The 18,435-nt window shown below is 40.1% G+C and overlaps 1 protein-coding gene across 1 annotated transcript in view; it reads right to left on the bottom strand.

Moving 5' to 3' along the window:
• Window positions 1–1,682, bottom strand: part of CASP8AP2 (caspase 8 associated protein 2) — a 38,277-nt gene extending 36,595 nt beyond the window's left edge. Inside the window, exon 1 of the mRNA XM_064597876.1 lies at window positions 1,590–1,682. The gene's annotated coding sequence lies outside the window, so the exon portion shown is untranslated. The remainder of the gene's footprint in view (window positions 1–1,589) is intronic.
• Window positions 1,683–18,435: the final 16,753 nt, after the last annotated feature.

The raw sequence follows: 18,435 nt of genomic DNA, 5'->3' as shown, positions 1-18,435 counted from the left end.
TAGATAACTGGAAACTGGAGCATGTAGCACAAAAGACAAAACAATCTGTAGAGATCAGATTACTCTCTTGAAATCACAAAGGCCAGTGATTCTCCTGGAAAAAGGAGGAGGGAGAAGAGGAAGGATTATGTATCAGAATCTCTCGGAAAGAGGGCTTATTCACACATGCTCTCACCTTCCCCCAATGAAGATTTCAATATACAATGCAAGATACTACTGATAGAGGAGTGTTGCACCTATGCAAAGTGGAGAGGCAAAATTTTACATGTTGAGAACCATGATGATGAAAGAAAATTGCTGCAAGGTCACTCAATCATTTTAGGAACAATTCCAATGGACTCAGATGTGAAGACGAAGCTTATGAGAGAAGGAATACCTAGCCTTTTTTGATAGGACATTGTTTTAAAAAGACAGTCTAAAGGAAATTTTCTTAAAAAGACAGACTGAAATAAGCATTTGTAGGGAAAAAACCAGGGGAGGAGAGTGTATCTTAAGGCTCATGGGAAAGGCTAAATGTAATACAGCAAGATCCCTGAAGAAAATGTAAAGGGAAAATAATAACAAACACCACATATACTGAACGCTATATGCCTGGACCTTAAATGTTCCAAATACATTATTTTAAATCTTCCCACCAAAGTCCCATAAAGTACATACTATTCTTTTTCCCGTTTATAGATGAGGAAACAAATTAACAAATGATTAAGAAACTTGCCCCAAGGTCAAACAGCTGATAAGTGGGATATCTGGGATTACATTCCAGCTTCTTCATTAAAGACAAGAATATTCATTAGAGATAAAAGTATAATTTTTTTCTTTGAAAGGGGGCCACCTCTTGTGAAATGGGAAGAAACGCTAGAAGATAACTGGGGTGGGGGTTGGGGAATTCTTGCCCTGGTCTCGGTCCCACTCCAATCAAAGCAGCACTGTGCGAGATGGGGGAGGGGCACCGAGGAAAGGGAACTGTTTGGAGCTGTAGGTGCGGAGAATGGAAAAGACCAGGGAAGAATCTGGAAAACACTGGGAGGAATGAGAGTCAACGCCAACTTGATCCCTGAAGCACAAATCCCGAGCTTCTACGAATTCTACATTAACATCTGAGTTGGGGCCAACTATTGTGCCAGGCGCTGTTCTAGGCGTTGTGGAGATCAAGATAACTTCTCCGGGTATTACAGTCTCGGAAACAACCAACATCAGGGATGACCTGACACTTAGGAAAGACACATTCCTCCAGAATCGCATCCGAAAGCTTTAAGGAGTGCATTCCAAGACAAGATTGATTTGGGGGGGAGGGGCGGGAGGAGCAGTCGGAAGGGCAGTTCCTACATGCGCTCGCCCCAAGCACCCCTGGATACTCTCGAGGGACCACAGAGAGACGCAAATGCGAGCCCAGAAACTACACCCGAGGGCGGCGGGAACGCAGCTACCTGCGGGCCGCGGACATCAGGCGCGCCCCCCTCCCCCGACTCCGCGGCTCCCTTGGACTCCCTGGCTCCCCGGAAACCGCCGGCTTCCGCTCGGGGCACTACCACGCCGTTCAGTCTCTTCCTCAACAGCCCCGCGCCGACCGGACCCCCAAATCAACTTACCCGCCCTGCCTAGCCCAAGATAGCCGGGGATCCTCTCTGGACACCGAGGTCTCCCTGGCATCTCCACCAATGCCAGTACGCAGTCAGGACGCGGAGGCGGGACTGAGCACCCATGGCCAATCAGACCACACGTAAAGCACGTCCCGGCGCACATAACTAGTTCCCGCCTTTGGGAGGGCTAAAAAAAAAAATACGGTTGGCGCCAAACTCGCGTAGGCTTGTGCGGACTTTAAGAGAAAGGGGCGGAGCCTAAGCTGGCGGGGACGGGGATGGGGCGGGGCTTCACTGCGGAAGGGGCGGGACCTTAGAGAAGGTGGGGGCGGAGTGTGGGAGAAGATAATGAAAGGAAAAGCAAACTCTGAGAAGGCCTTGTCATTTATTTAGTCCTTTATTCTATAAATTCTATTAAATGTCAACCGCGTGCTAGACGTGGTGCTGGACTCTGGCTCCATAATGATAAATAAGCACTGTTCCTTAACCTCAGACAAGGGCAATGGCATGTCTGAGGCAAAAAAATTTATCCTAGGGCATTGGGAGCTTTGAAGAGGGGATACCAAGTCAAGTCGGGTAGGAGGAAGAGGAGAGCTTTCTAGAGGGTTGAATACCCGGATTGTCTAATAGAACTTGCAGGAACTAGAGATGCCGGTGCCTCCAGAGGTGGGGCCTACGCCATTGATTGGTGGGGAAGTAAAACAGAGATGACTTCCTCAGCTGCCTGATCTGGGGATCTTCATCTTGAACTCTAACCGTTTCCTCTTGTTTGTCCATTTTAATAACTTGTAACTGTCGTATGAACTTATTACATATTTTTAAATTTTTCGGAAAGACCCCCATTTGGGAGAGTATGTTCTGGAAGAACACTGGTTTCCTGGATTCTACCCCAACCAGCTTTGCTTCTGAGAAGTTAGGCAAGCATTCCAGGTAGTGCAGACTGGGAAAGAGTAGAGGGTGTGTAACTACGAGGCATTTATTGTTGCTGGAGCATGAAGCGTGAGATGAGGCTAGTGGGGGAGGCGGGGGTCAGAACTTAAAAGACCTTACATCTGTCAGAGAGCTTGGAATTTACTTTTAAATGATGAGGCATTGGGGACCACTGAAGGATTTTATGCTTGGTGTGGTCCTGATCTGATTTGCATTATTAAAATCCTCTGGCCTTGATAAGGAGGATTTTGAGATGCTCTAACAGTGATCCAAGCTAGAGAAAATGAGGATCTGGAGGAAATAGTAGGTAACAGAGAGAATAGATTTTAGATATTTAGAAGATGAAATCAACAAAACTTGGCCATTGATTGAATATGGGTTTTCAGCATGGGTGCATAATGATGACATTCATCAAAAAATATTTGTTGAGAACATAAACTATGTATCTAAAAAATAACTGAAGTTTTCCCCCAAACATATCTTCCAGAGAAGAATGTCCCTATTACTGAAGTCCTTACAAAGCCTCTAATTTTACTGGTACTTCTTAAAAACTTTACATTGAATAGAAAGTAGTGATTGGTTTAAAAATATTTGCTTGGCAAGACTTCAATCAATGCCAACTTGGGAATTTGGGATACTTCTAGAAGTCAACTGAAGGAATCGGTATTTTTTTTTTAAGAAAACAAATGTAACACAGTTACATGTTTTATGAAATCTGAACTCACAATTGCAAATGTTGCTTTAAAAAAAAAAAAAAAGCAATTTCTAGGGGAGCCTGGCTGGCTCAGTTGGTAGAGCACGCAACTCTTGATCTTAGGGTAGTGAGTTCAAGCCCACCATTGGAGATAGAGCTTACTTTTTTTTTCTTACTTTATTTTTTTTTATTTTTTATTTATTTTTATTATTAACATATAATATAGTATTTGCTTCAGGGGTACAAGTCTGTGATTCATCAGTCTTACACAATACACAGTGTTCCCCACAACACATACCCTCCATAACGTCCATCACACAGCTACCTCATCCCCCTAACCCCCTCCCCTCCAGCAGGGATAGAGCTTACTTAAATTTTTTTTTTTTTTTTAAGATTTTATTTATTTGCGAGAGAGAGAATGAGAGACAGAGAGCATGAGAGGGGGGAGGATCAGAGGGAGAAGCAGACTCCCTGCTGAGCAGGGAGCCCGATGCGGGACTCGATCCTGGGACTCCAGGATCATGACCTGAGCCGAAGGCAGTCGCTTAACCAACTGAGCCACCCAGGCGCCCCAGGGATAGAGCTTACTTAAAAAATAAAAACAACAACAGAAAAAAAGCAATTCCTGAAGATGTCTACATGTATTTACATGGGGGTAATCTACAAGGTAGAGTGTTAAGGAAGGAAAAAGTATAGCATGGAATGCTAGCTTTTGTGTAAGAAAAAATGAGGAAAAGAATATACATATATTTGCTTATTTTTGCATAAGAAATACTTGAAGGGTAAATTAAAACCTAATAAAAGGGTAACTTACCAGGGAAGAAACCTGGCTGGAGGGGATAGAGAGTAGAGGGAAACTCCTTTGAATATGCCTTTTTTTAAACTTCCATTTAAGGGCGCCTGGGTGGCTCAGATGGTTAAGCGTCTGCCTTCGGCCCAGGTCGTGATCCCAGGGTCCTGATCGAGTCCTGCATCGGGCTCCCTGCTCCTTGGGAGCCGGCTTCTCTGTCTCTCATGAGTAAATAAATAAAATCTTTAAAAATAAAAATAAATAAATAAACTTCCATTTAAGTATTTTATATGCAAATATACATGGCTTTTCTTCCTTTTTTAATAACTGCTTTATTTTTTTAATAACAGCTTTTTTGACATATAATTCACATACCATATATTTCACCTATTTATTTTGTTTGTTTGTTTGTTTGCCTTTTTATAACCTTTTGCTTTTGCTTCATGGAAGTGTTTCATATATTCAAAGATTGAATCAAATCAGAAAGAAAAAATGCTAAAATTGAAAATAAATTGAAATAAATGAAACTGTGTAAGCAAGAGAAATATAACCACTCAAACCAAATAATTATCTCAAGTGACATTTAAACACAGTGGTCCGACTGTACACCATTAGTAGAGTATATCCAAGCACAAAAAGAACTGCAGAGAAATCATATACTTTATGCAGTAGTTTTATTGTTAGTCTTTTTTTATTGTTAGTCAATATTGTAATTTTGAAACCATTTAATGTATATTGTAAGACAAATATGTAATATATTAATATTTTTAGGAATCAATATATTAAATGGAAGAGAAAAAAGATCCAAACATAAAATCAAAAAAATTAGTGGGCGGAGGAGAATGATAAAAAAAATTAGGGGGAAATCTTGTACTGTTATATCTGAATTGGAAATGCCAACATGACCTCATGATTTTTAAAAATATGTATTTCTTGGGGTGTCTGGATGGCTCAGTCGGTTAAGCGTCTGCCTTCAGCTCAGGTCATGATCCCAGGTCCTGGGATCGAGCCCCACATCAGCCTCCCTGCTCATGGGGAGCCTGCTTCCCCATGCTTGTGTTCTCTCTCAAATAAATAAATAAAATCTTTAAGAAAATATGTATTCCTGGGCACCTGGGTGGCTCAGTTGGTTGAGCAACTGCCTTCGGTTGGGGTCGTGATCCTGGAGTCCTGGGATAGAGTGTCACATCAGACTCCCTGCTCAGCGGGGAGTCTGCTTCTCCCTCTGACCCTCCCCCCCTCATGCTCTCTCTGTCTCATTCTTTCTCTCTCAAATAAATAAATAAAATCTTTTTAAAAAAATATGTATTTCTTACTTCTGTTCCTTAAAGGGTCTGGAAGTAATACCTGACTAGCAATACATTCAACAATAAATTCTGACTTCCCAAAAACCTAACTATTAATAGCCTTCTATTAGCCAGAAGCCTTACCAATAATATAAACAGTCAACTAACACGTTTTGAATGTTATATGTATTATATACTATATTGTTAAGATAAAGTAAGCTAGAGTAAAGGAAATGTTATTGAGAAAATCATAAAAAATCATAAGGAAAATACATTTATAGTACTGTACAGTATTTATTTAAAAAAAAAAGAAATCCAGATATAAGTGGACCTTCGTACTTCAAACCTGTGTTGTTCAAGGGTCAACTGTATTCTTATTAGATGGTGACCAACTGCCAACTGATGCATTCAGATCCTTTCTGTAAGAGAGTTTTAAATATGAAATACACAGCAGAGAAAAAGGTAATTGATACAGCTGAAACCATAAGGACAGGGAGGGACAGAAGAGTGAAACACCAATAGAAAGGAACTGAGTTGTAAATTTGACAGTCACTACTACAAAAATGAGCAATGGACACAGATGCTTTTTTTTTTTTTTTTTTTTTAGGATTCCATTTATTTGTCAGAGAGAGAGAGAGAACACAAGCAGGGGGAGCAGCAGGCTGAAGGAGAAGCAGGGTCTCTGCTGAGCACGGAGCCTGAAGTGAGACTTGATCCCAAGACCTGAGATCATGATCTGAGCCGAAGGCAAATGCTTAACCAACTGAGCCACCCAGGCATCCTACCAAGACACTTTTAAGACCATGACAAGACTACTGTCAATCATTAGCATTCCTTCTGAGGAATGGGGAACAGGGAGCTACGGCTCTAGCCTGCCTCAGCAACCCACTGCCAGAGCTTCCTGGGCTCCCTTTCCTTCCCCATGCATCTTTCACTGCACCTCAGCACTTTTCTCTTCCTTGGAACCTGGAAGAGCCAGACTCTTGGATCACAGAAGTGTGGCACTGTCAAATGTTAATTCTCTTCTTTTCTTCAGTGTCTCATTTGTTCAATACTATTCTTCACTTTAACAGATACTTATTGAAGACATTATAGGCTAGGCAACATACTAGGTGCTGTGGTTGTTTAAAAAGAATTTAGGGGTGCCTGGCTGATACACACATATCCTTTTCCTAAAAGATACTGGCATGGTGATCTTAGTTGGATTCATAGCATCTGTTTGTATGAAGTGGCTAGAAGACTGTGTCCACAGCTTTGGAAAAATATACACTCTGGGAAGAAGTTGCTGTTCTTGGACAGTGGCATTTATTAATTCATTCAGAAAGCACTTATTGAGTGTGCTCTGTGTGCTAAGGATATAAAGAGAAAGGCCCAACCCCAGAAAAAGAGGATGTCTGATAGTTCTAAATGGGAGCATGTGGAACAGGGTCCTGGGATCAGCCCTGCGTCAGGCTCCCTGTTCAGCGGGGAGCCTACTTCTTCCTCTCCCTCTGCCCCTCCCCCTCCTTGTGCATGCTCGCTCTCTCTTGCGTCCGTGCGCGCTCTCTCTCTTTCTGTGTCAAATAGATAAATAAAATCTTAAAAAAAAAAAGAAAAGAAAAGTAGATCATGTTAATTGTAGTGGAAATGGAAGGAGTGAAGTCTATTCCAAGCACAGAGTACAGTAGGAACAAATGCAAGGAAAACAGCGTAGTTTGTTAGGAGAATAATGTTCTACATGGTTGTATAATGGACTTCATTAATTCACAAATAGTTATTGAGTCTATTGTGTGAGCCAGCCAGTTTTCTTGAGGGGATTCTATGGTAATACTATCTACCTCATAGGTTATTGTGAGGATTAAATGGGTTAACACATGTAAAACACCTAGAAAGGTCCCTGGCATGGGGTTTAGAGGCCTTGAAGCAAAACAAGGCCAGTGAAAGTGGTTCTGGAGAGGGTACCTGGCTGGTTCAGTTGGAAGAGCAAGCAACTCTTAATCTCAGGGTTATAAGTTTGAACACCATATTGGGTGTAGAGATTATTTAAAAATAAAATGTTTGGGTGCCTGGGTGGTTCAGTTGGTTAAGCATCCGCCTTCAGCTCAGGTCATGATCCCAGGGTCGTGGGATAGAGTCCTGCATGGGGCTCTGGGAGTCTGCTTCTCCCTCTCCTTCTGCCCCTTCCCCCTGCTCCTGTGCTCTCTCTCTTTTTCTCTCTCTCTCTGTCAAAGAAATAAAATCTTTAAAAAGTAATTTTAAAAAAATAAAATCTTTAAGAAAATTAAAAGATGAGGGACGCCTGGGTGGCTCAGTCAGTTAAACAGCTAACTTTTGGTTTCGGCTCAGGTCATGAAATTGGGGTCCTGGGATCGAGCCCTGCGTCAGGCCCTGTGCTCAGTGTGGAGCCTGCTTGAGGATTCTCTCTCCCTTCATCCCCCTCCGCCCCTCCCCCTGCTCGCTCACTCACTTACTCACTTGCTCTCACTCTCTCTCTCAAATAAATAAATAAATCTTGAAAGAAGGAAAAGAAGAAAGGAAGGAAGGAAGAAAAAGTGGCCAGTAGGAAGCATGGTGCATGTGAGGGAGTATCAAGAGATGAGAAAGCAGAGGGTCAGCAAAGTACTACCCATGGGCCAAATCTTGCTCATTGCCTGTTTTGTGCAGTCTGGCCCATGAGCTTAAGAATGGCTTTTACATTTTTAAATGGTTGGGAAAACAATCAAAGGAAGGATAATATTTTGTGGCAGGTAAAAAGTAAGAAATTCGAATTTCAGTCTCTATAAAGAAAGCTTTATTGAAACACAGCCACATTCATTTGTTTCTTTATTATCTGTGGCTGCTTTCACACTACAGTAGCAGAGTTGAATAGTTGCAACAAAGACCACACAGCCTGCAACACCTAAAATATTTACCATCTGGCCCTTTATTGAAAGAGTTTGCCTTTCCCTGCTCTAGGGGAAGCAGAGACTTGTTTAAACCACAGTTAAGGAGTTTGGATCTGTCCTGAAAGGCAAAACGGAGCCAGTGAAGGATTTTAAAGCAAAGATTTATGTTATAAAAATTTGTAGGGAAGCAAAATAACCCCATGACCTCGGGGGCTTGTATCTCTATTGAGGAATGATTGTTTGGCTTTATCTGGTAGACCAAAGAGGACCCTCAGCAGAGGAATTTGATCTTACCCACTTAAAGAAAAGGTGGAACTTTTTAAAATATATATTTATTTATTTTGAGAGAGAGAGCGAGCTAGAGAAAGTGTGTGCAAGGAGGGGCTGGGGGCAAAGGGAGAGGGAGAGAGAGAATCTCAAGTAGAGGCCCTGCTGAGCATGGAGCCCAACGCATGGCTCAATCTCATGACTGTGAGATCATGACCTGAGCCGAAATCAAGAGTCGGGTGCTTAACCAACTCAGCTACCCAGGCGTCCCAGAAAAGGTATAATTTTAAAGCTTCTTTGGTTTATTTATAAAGCTTTATAAAAGAGCTGTCATATGGCTGTTTTATTTGAAGAGAATGGTGGTACATGACGTAGAAATTAAAGGCACAGAAAAGAGAATTGAAACTAGACAATAATGTAAGGATGACCTTGTTAAACTAGAATAACCAAGACATTCTTGAAGAACGAAGTTGGAGGACTTACACTACCAGTGGATAGTGAGATAGTTAGTTTTACCTGTCAACTTGCCTAGGTCATGGATGCCTGTATACTTGGTTACATATTATTTCTGGGTATGTCTGTGAGGGTGTTTCTGCAGGAAATGGTAGACTGAATAAAGTAGATTGCCCTCACCAGTGTGGGTATCATCCAAGCAATTGAGGGTCTGAATAGAACAACCAGGTAGAGGAAGGGAGAATTTACTCTCCCTACCTGATTTAGATCTGGAACATTGATTTTCTCCTCCTCTAGGACTAGAACTTACACCATTAGTGCTCCTGGGTTGCAGGTTTTTGGATTTGGACTAGAACTACACCATTAGCTTTCCTGGGTCTCCAGTCTGCAGATAGCAGGTCCTGAGACTTCCTAGATGCTGTAATTTCATGAGTCAATTCTATATATATATATAAAATATATAATAGGGTATTATAGGAAATATTGTTTATACAAACATATCTCCTATTGATTCTGTTTCTCTGGAGAACCCTGACTACTACAATCAGATTTCAAGACTCACTGTACAGCTACAGTAATTACGACAATGTGGTTTTACTGCAAGGACAGGCTAATGGAACAGAATGGAGAGTCTAGGAACAGAAGCACACATATAGGGTTACTTGATTTATGACAAAGGTGCCACAGCAATTCAGTGGATAAGGGATTGTCTTTTCCAGGTGGAAGGGAAAAACCCAGTCACAATACTTCTCTAGCAACAAATGAGATGTGGCGATCAGGGGAAAGTGAAACATACTGAATGGGTGATATGAGTCAAAAGACACCATGGCACAGAATACCAGTATTCTGATCACACCTCAGAGATGTGGCATATCAGTACATGAAAAAGGGGTTCCAAACTTATATGGAAGGGAAAGTAGACTATGGTGAATACACAGACAAAAATAATGGATTTATGATGATAGAGTTCCTTTTGGAGGATCTATCTTTAGATGAAGGGAGCTCAGAGAAAGTCTTTCCCTGCATTTGCTGTTTTGAGTGCCTACCACTCAAAATAATCAATATACCAAAGCATTATATTTTGAGGTGGAATGTCCTAGACTCCTTCACTATCAACCAGGGGAAGATATTTATAATACATATATCTGGGGACGCCTGGGTGGCTCTGTTGGTTGAGCGTCCGCCATCAGCTCAGGTCATGATCCCAGGGTCCTGGGATCAAGTCCTGCATCGGGCTCCTTGCTCAGCAGGGAGCCTGCTTCTCCCTCTGCCTGCCGTTCCCCCTACTTGTGCTCTCTCTCTCTGACAAGTAAATAAATAAAATCTTTTAAAAATAATTGTAATACTTATATCTGACAGAGTTAAATCCAGAATAGAAAATAAAACACAACAACAACAACAAAAACAAGCCACACTCACACCCACAAATCAATAACAAAAAGACAACCCAATTTTTTTAATGGGCAAAAAAACTACACAGAAAGCACATCCATATGACTACTAAGTAGTTGGAAACATACTAACATTCTTGCTCATCAGGGAAATGCAAATTCAGACAATGAGATACTTCCACAAATGAACCAGTCTGGCTAAAATTAAAAGTCTGAGAATAACAAGTATCAGCAAAGAAATAGAAAAACTGAAACTTTCACACTTTTCTAGTGATAGTGTGAATTGTTAGAACCATTTTGGAAAACTCTTTGACATTATCCACCATAGCATGTGTTTAAAATGCCCAGCCTGAAAAGAAAAGAAAAGAAAAGAATAAAATACCCAGCCTATGACCTTGCAATTCTACTCTTAATTATATACTTTTGAGTATATGTGTGTTTTTGTACATCAAGAGGCATGTATCGTAATATTCACAAGGTTTTTTTCGTAACAGCTGTGACTGGTAACAACCTAAATGTTCATCAATAAAAGAAAGAAAAAAAATAGTGTTATAAGCCAGACACAGGTAATACATGTTATGTGATTTAATTTATATGAAGTTCAAAACCAGGCAAAATTAATCAATGGTCCCATTGATAATGTTAAAAGAGAAACTGAGGCATATTAAAAATTTTAAGGGTTTATTTAAGGAAAAATCTTTTTTTTTTTTTTTTTAGCAACAATCTATTTGAATCAGGCAGCATCATTTTCATCTAGAAAATGAAAAAGAACTCCAAGGAGCTGTACAAAATGAAAAACTTTCATAGGCAGAAGAGAATAGGAACAAGGAAGTTATACTGTCAAGAAAATCAAACTGGTTATTGCAAAGTTACTTTCTTCCAGGGATTGGCAGGGGTCTTTCAGTCAGATTACCTACCTACTGCTGATCTGGCAATTCCTGATTGACTGGTTTAAGATTCCATTTCTGGGCAAGCCAAACTGTAATTAAGTCTCAGTTTAGTGAAGTGGGGCTTAGCATAAGTGGCTCCATTTTGGGCCTGTTACCTTGTTTTTAACCATAGTAAAGGAGGGTTTTGATTAAAGAAGTTGGGCTCTGAGAAATTCATGGTTGTTAATATGTCTTGGAAATTCTTCCAGATATTTTGAAGGGCTATTCTTTTTTTTTAATTTTATTTTATTATGTTATATTAGTTACCACACAATACATCATTAGTTTTTGATGTAGTATTCCATGATTCATTGTTTTCATATAACACCCAGTGCTCCATTCAGTACATGCCCTCCTTAACACCCATCACTGGGCTAACCCATCCCCCTACCCCCCTCCCCTCTAAAACCGAGTTTGTTTCTCAGAGTCCATAGTCTCTCATGGTTCATCTCTCCCTCCGATTTCCCCCACTTCATTTTTCCCTTCCTTCTCCTAATGTCCTCCATGCTATTCTTGAAGGGCTATTTTATTTTATTTTATTTTTTAAAGATTTTATTTATTTGACAGAGAGAGACACAGTGAGAGAGGGATCACAAGCAGGGGGAGTGGGAGAGGGAGAAGCAGACTCCCGGCTGAGCAGGGAGCCCGATGCGGGACTCGATCCCAGGACCCCAGGATCATGACCTGAGCCGAAGGCAGACGTTTAACGACTGAGCCACCCAGGTGCCCCTGAAGGGCTATTTTAAAAAATAATTTTATTTATTTATGTGACAGAGAGAGTGAGATAGAGAGAGCAAGAGCACAAGCAGGGGGAGAGGGAGAGGGAGAGGCAGACTCCACTGAGCATGGAGCCTGATGCGGGACCTGATCCCAGGACCCCGGGATCATGACCTGAGCAGAAGGCAGATGCTTAGCCGACTGAGCCACCCAAGCGCCCCTCTCCCAGATATTTTGGAAACAGAACAGATCATAGGTGAGGCCAACTTCTGTGCGAAAGGAATGGAGTTTTCCTGGAAGAGACAGATTCACTTGATGAGGGGCCTTTCTCCAAGCCGGGCAGAGAGGAGGGTGATTGAGAGATAGGGGAGTAGGGCTAGCAACAAGGGTCTCTGTGAAAAGCTTACTAGAGTAATAGCATTTAATGTGTCATTCCTTTGAATTTTCCCTAAACCTATAATAAAATCTATTTTTTAATCTTTTTTTAAAGATTTTATTGATTTATTTGACAGAGAGAGACACAGGGAGAGAGGGAACACAAGCAGAGGGAGTGGGAGAGGGAGAAGCAGGCTTCCCACAGAGCAGGGAGCCGGACGCGGGGCTCGATCCCAGGACCCCAGGATCATGACCTGAGCCGAAGCCAGACGCTTAACGACTGAGCCACCCAGGCGCCCCTGTAATAAAATCTATTATAACAATTTCAAGCCTGAGCTCACAACTCACGTTCTCCAGAAGTGTTTCCTATCTTCCAGCTTGAATTGGCAGCTTCCCTATTTGTACTCACAGCACCCTCTCCCTAAATCTCTATTAGAGCCATTTGTGACACTACCCCTTAGATGTCTGTCTTTACCATAAGACTGAGAATCCTTTAAGGTCTGGGCCCCTGTCCATCATCTTTACATTGAGTATGAGAATTAGGAACAGTTGGAACCAGAAAATCTTGAGAAAGAGATTTTTTTTTTGTCTCTTGTGGGTATTTACTATTAAGTATGAATAACAGAGAAGTCTATAGTATGTATTGAATAAGAGAACTGCAAATAAGGGGTAGTCAGTATTTATGAAAGGAACTGATAATTTAGTAAGGAATTCATTTCTTAAAATAATGATGAGAGTGACTTAGTTTCTTATAATTTTCAATGTGCTTTGGTTCTTTTTACTGCTTTGTTTTATATATGAAATCAGTTATTGGGGAAAACAATTAAAAACAAAATCTCCTCCAAACCAGAAAATCTCTCCATGAAGGGAGAGAAAGAAAACAATTTATTATTACTGAATTAGCATTAAACCAGAATGTGATGTATATCACAGACAATCCCCTAAAGAGATTGCAAAGACAGAAAGAAATCTCATTTTCATATAGTGTTAAAAGATAAACTGAGGCATATTAAAAATTGTAAGAGTTTATTTGAGCAAAAATCAATCCAAATTGGGCAGTGTTAAACCAGAAGTAGTTAGGAATGCTCTGTGAAAGGAGCAAGGAGAAAGATGTATACAGAGAAAGTACAGATGCAAAGAAAGGAAATTATTTGATTTGCTATAGCTCAAAGCTGAGTTGGCTGTTTGTGATTGTCTTTAATGTTTTGATTTCCTAATTTTCAGGCATTTACAGACTTAGATTTTGATTTGTTTAAGAAGGTTACCACAGAATTAGAGCTACCTCAGTCTAATGGCCTGTTTGTTTAATTAATTTAACAATAGTTAAATGGATATAATCCATTACATCAGGTAGGTTTTGCAATTTAAAGTCAGGTACAAGTTAGGCCCATCTCCTCCCTGGAAATCGGGCAACCGGGCATTATCTTCCTTGATGATGATTTCATTGCAAAGAGATGGCTACCAGGTCCTTGAAGAAAAATTCCCAAGTTTTAAAACTGGCAAGAGGCTTATTTTTAAGAAGTTTACATACATTTGAAGGGCAGCTGGGTGGCTTAGTTGGTTAGGTGTCCGACTCTTGATTTTGGCTCAAGTCATGATCTCAGGGTTATGAGATGGAGCCCTGCATTGGGCTCCACGCTCAGCATGGAGTCTGCTTGAGATTCTCTCTCTCCCTCTGCCCTTCTCCCCCCAGCTCACACATTCTCTCTCTCTCCCTCAAATAAATAAATAAATAAATACTTTAAAAAATTTACATATATTTGAAAAGGAGAGAGAAAGAAATTCTGAAAGAAAGGGATGAGGTGAAATGGGGAGAGGAGGAGTTTCTTCCCTTAGTTTTCAAAAAGGAATATTAAGCCTCTTAATTTGTACTTGCTTTATACAGTTTGTAAGTAGAGAGTGAACTCAGTTTCCAAACATATGTTTCTTTTATAATTCTCACAGTGATTTAATTAAGTAAATTGCTCCTGGGTTTCTCAGACATCTAAATACCTGGAAGGACTGAACATTTGTTAAATGCCTATTGTGTATGAGAAAAGTATGTTAGTGCTGTGTGAGATAGAAAGATGAATAAGGCACTTCCTGTGTTCCAAGAGTACTTATTGACTCTGAATCAGAACTTCTAGAGAAAAACCGAGGTCTAGGAAGGTTAAATCACTTAACCTAGGTCACATAGTTAGTTAATGGAAAAGTACAACTAATAGCTCAGGTCCTTACATGCTGTTTGAGTGCTCTCTCAACTTCACATAACACTTCTAATATCTTAATGAGGCACAAGTAAAAAAATTTTTTAAGATTTTATTTTTAAGTAATCTCTACACTGGACATGGAGCTCGAACTTACAACCCTGAGATCAAGAGTGGCATGCTCCACTAACTGAGCCAGCCAAGCACCCGAGGCACAAATAATTCTTTGACAGAGTGCCTGGGAGAAATGAGAACTCTTACCCTGACATGTACTGAAGTCTGAATCAATTTTTTAGTTTTTATTTTCTGTATTCATTTTTTAAAAAAAACTTTTATATTGTAGAACAATAAAAACATCCATTAATGAAGTATTATTAGGTAAATATCATTGTAATTGCCACCCAGGTCACAAATCAAACTTAGAAGCTTTTCTATAACCGCTACCCCAATCACAGCCCCATTCCTCCCAAAAACTGCTATCCTGACTTTCACAGTAAAAACTTCCTTGCATTTTGTTATGGTTTGATTAACCAAGTGTGCACTTCCAGGCACAATGATTTAGTTTTGCCTGTGTTATAAAAATTTGCTAAAGTCTCATAAGTCTCAGTCTTAGTTAGGCTGCTGTAGCACTACAGACTGGTGGCTTAAACAACAAAATTTTATTTTTCACAGTTCTGGAGACTGGGAGGTCTAAGATCAAGGTGCCAGCAGATTCAGTGTCTGGTGAAAGCTTTCTGCCTGGTTTGTAGGCAGTAGCTTTCTTACTGGATGCTCACTTGGCAGAAAGAGAGAGGAGGCTCTGTTTTGTTCTTGAAAGGGTACTAATTCCATTATTGGGGCTCTACCCTTATGATTTTATCTAAACCTAATCACCTCCCAAAGGCCTCGCCTCCAAATACCATTACATTGGGGTTTGGAGCTTCAACATAGGAATTTTGGAGGACACAAACATTCAGTCCAAAGCAGTCTCTTATAATCTACAGTTTCCCCTCCCATACCTTTTTTTTTTTAGAGGTGGGGAGGGGCCAAGGGAGAGGGAGAGAGAATCTTAAAAGCAGGCTTCACGCCCAGCACAGAGCCCAATGTGGGGCTCCATCTCTTGACTGTGAGATCATGACCTGAACCAAAATCAAGAGTTGGATGCTTAACCTACTGAGACATGCAGGCACCCCTCCTCCAATACCTTTCCTTTAAATTTATCTCTTGAAAAACTTGTTTTGATCTATAGAATCTCCTAACAGTCTGGATTTTGTTCATTATATATTCATGTTGCAGTTTAACATATTCCTCTGTTCTCTATTTTCTGCACATTGGCAGCTAGATCCAGATACTTTTGACAAGACTATAGTTTAGGTGGTATTATGTTCTTTTATCAGCAGCTAACCTAAAGTCTGTTTTTTTTGGTCCTTTTGTGATGTTAACAGCCACTGATACTTAATGCCTTGGTTACTTGATAAACTGGGGGGTTGGAAAATGTTGATATTTTCCTCTGCCAATTCCTTTTTTTAAATTTTTTTTTTTACATAATCTCTACACCCAACACGGGCCTCATACCTACAATCCTGAGATCAAGAGTTGCATGCTCTACCAACTGAGCCAGCCAGGTGCCCTAATTCTGTCAGTTCTTTTTTTTTTTTTTTTTTTTTTTAAGATTTTATTTATTTATTTAATTGACAGAGAGAGAGACAGCGTGAGAGGGAACACAAGCAGGGGAAGTGGGAGAGGGAGAAGCAGGCTTCCCGCGGAGCTGGGAGCCCGATGCGGCGCTTGATCCAAGGATCCTGGGATCATGACCTGAGCTGAAGGCAGTCGCTTAACCAACTGAGCCACCCAGGTGCCCCCACTGTCAGTTCTTTTTAATATAGCTGTATTATTTTTATGAAGACACACTTCTCATTATCTTCTATTTGGGTACCTAGTAGCAAAATTCATATATGAAGGCAAGATAAATTTTTGGTATCTTCTCTTTATTTACCAACTTTCAAGACTGATTTCTTACTCCAAAGGTAACCAATTTTTTAAAATATTATTACAGGGACTCCTGGGTGGCTCAGTCAGTTAGGCATTTGCCTTCAGCTCAGGTCATGATCCCAGGATCCTAGGATCTATTCCCACCTTGGGCTCCTTGCCCAGCAGGGAGCCTGCTTCTACCTCTGCCTGCTGCTCTCCCTGCTTGTGCTCTCTTTCTCTCTGACAAATAAATAAATAAAATCTTTTAAAAAAATGAAAAATTACATATTCATGGATTTAAACGTACATAATATGTGTCAATTCATTGCAATTGTTAGCTTTATTGAAGCTCAAATTGTACCATCATTCGTCAGTAGGAGCCTCTTTAAATTGGTACTGTAAGGGAGGAAAAGAAATTTTTTTTCCTCTACCCATTTTGGGTTCTCTGGCTTGCACCCAATAAAATACATTAACAAAAGACAGATTAACAAGAGAAAAACAAACAAATTTATTAACATGTGCATCGTGCATACACATGGGAGTACTCAGAGACCAGTAACTCGAAGAGGTAGTTAAAAACTAGGCTTATATAGCATCTTAAAAAAAAGAACAATAAATTTTTAGAGAAGTGACAAGACAAAGGAAAAGAACTTTGAGCTTCTGGGGGTGGCAAATTGTGAGAAGGCAAATATATGGAGAAACTAATGGTAGATAACAGCTAATTTCAGCAAGGTTTGTTATGTAGTTTCCTCTGATGCTGTCTCTGTGCTAATAAAGGTCTACAGTTGTCTCCAGTGATTAACTTCTGTCCTTCTTGATAGAGAGGGCAAAGGAGGACACTTTTAGAAACTTATATCCTGCTTTTAGGCAAATAAGAGGAGGGCAGAGAGCTTTTGTATCTGTTTCTCCTCAATTGCCTTCAGCTTAAGAAAGCTTACATACCTTCTAGAAAAATAAGAAATAAATTTGTAAAGAAATGACAAGACAAAAGGGGTTTGGGCTAGGAGCAGTAAATTGTAGGAAAGTGACTAGAAGATATATGGAGGGAAAACTAGTGGAAGATAAGGGTTATTTTAGTAAGTTTGTTTGTACAGACCCACTCAGTGTCAATTACCAGTCTCTGGTGATAAGTGTGTTCTTTTATTCCTGGTAAAAGGTAGAGGGTACTTTTCTCATGGGAAATTTTATGGCCTGCTTTAGGTAGAAAAGGGAGGGGTGGTCAGAGAGCCCTTCCTGTTTCTAAAGCATCTTTAGCTCAAAATAATCAATATACCAAAGTGGCATAATTTGGGGTGGCATGTCCCAAACTCTTTCATGCCTAAGTGGCATATTCTCCTGCTCTTTAGTACCTGAGTCCTTTAGATATGACCCTAGTAGTCTTTTAAAAAATACATATTATTTTACTTTTTATTATCGAAATTTTCAAACATACACACAAGTAGAAAGAAGAGTATAATGAACTCTGTTTACCTGACATCCAGTTTCAATAATTATCAATATACTGCCAATCTTGCTTCATCTGTACTTACACATACCCTATTCCTTCCCAATTATTGTTATTATTTTTAGAGCTTTTTTGAGGTATAACTTACATACCATAAAATTCGCACACCACTGTGTGAGATTCAATGACTTTATTCAATTTATAGAGTTGTGCCACCATCACCACAATATAGTCTTGAAACATTTCTACCACCCAAAAATGTTGCCTTATGGTTATTTGAGAAAGGGTGTGTAGAGGAGGAAAAATAATTTTCCCTTTACCTTTCTAAGTTCTTGGGTAAGACCCTGTCAAAGACTGATTAACGAGAAAGAAACATACATACGTGTATTAATGTGTACACTTCACATATACATGGGAGATACCCAGAGGAAAATGAGTAATTCCTCAAACTTGGGTAATTTTTCATTCATTGTACTATGTCCTCAGGGAACCCTCTCAATTTTCTTGCAAATTTTAAAAATATTATTTATTTGGAAATCTTTTTTGCCCCATTTTTATAGTTCCCCAGTTCTGGAAGTT

The sequence above is a fragment of the Mirounga angustirostris genome, unplaced genomic scaffold, assembly GCF_029215605.1.
Source record: "Mirounga angustirostris isolate CCGP_5_RB_7025 unplaced genomic scaffold, mMirAng1.0.hap1 SCAF_8, whole genome shotgun sequence".
Classification (NCBI taxonomy): Eukaryota; Metazoa; Chordata; class Mammalia; order Carnivora; family Phocidae; genus Mirounga; species Mirounga angustirostris.
This window is presented reverse-complemented; position numbering and strand designations above follow the sequence as displayed.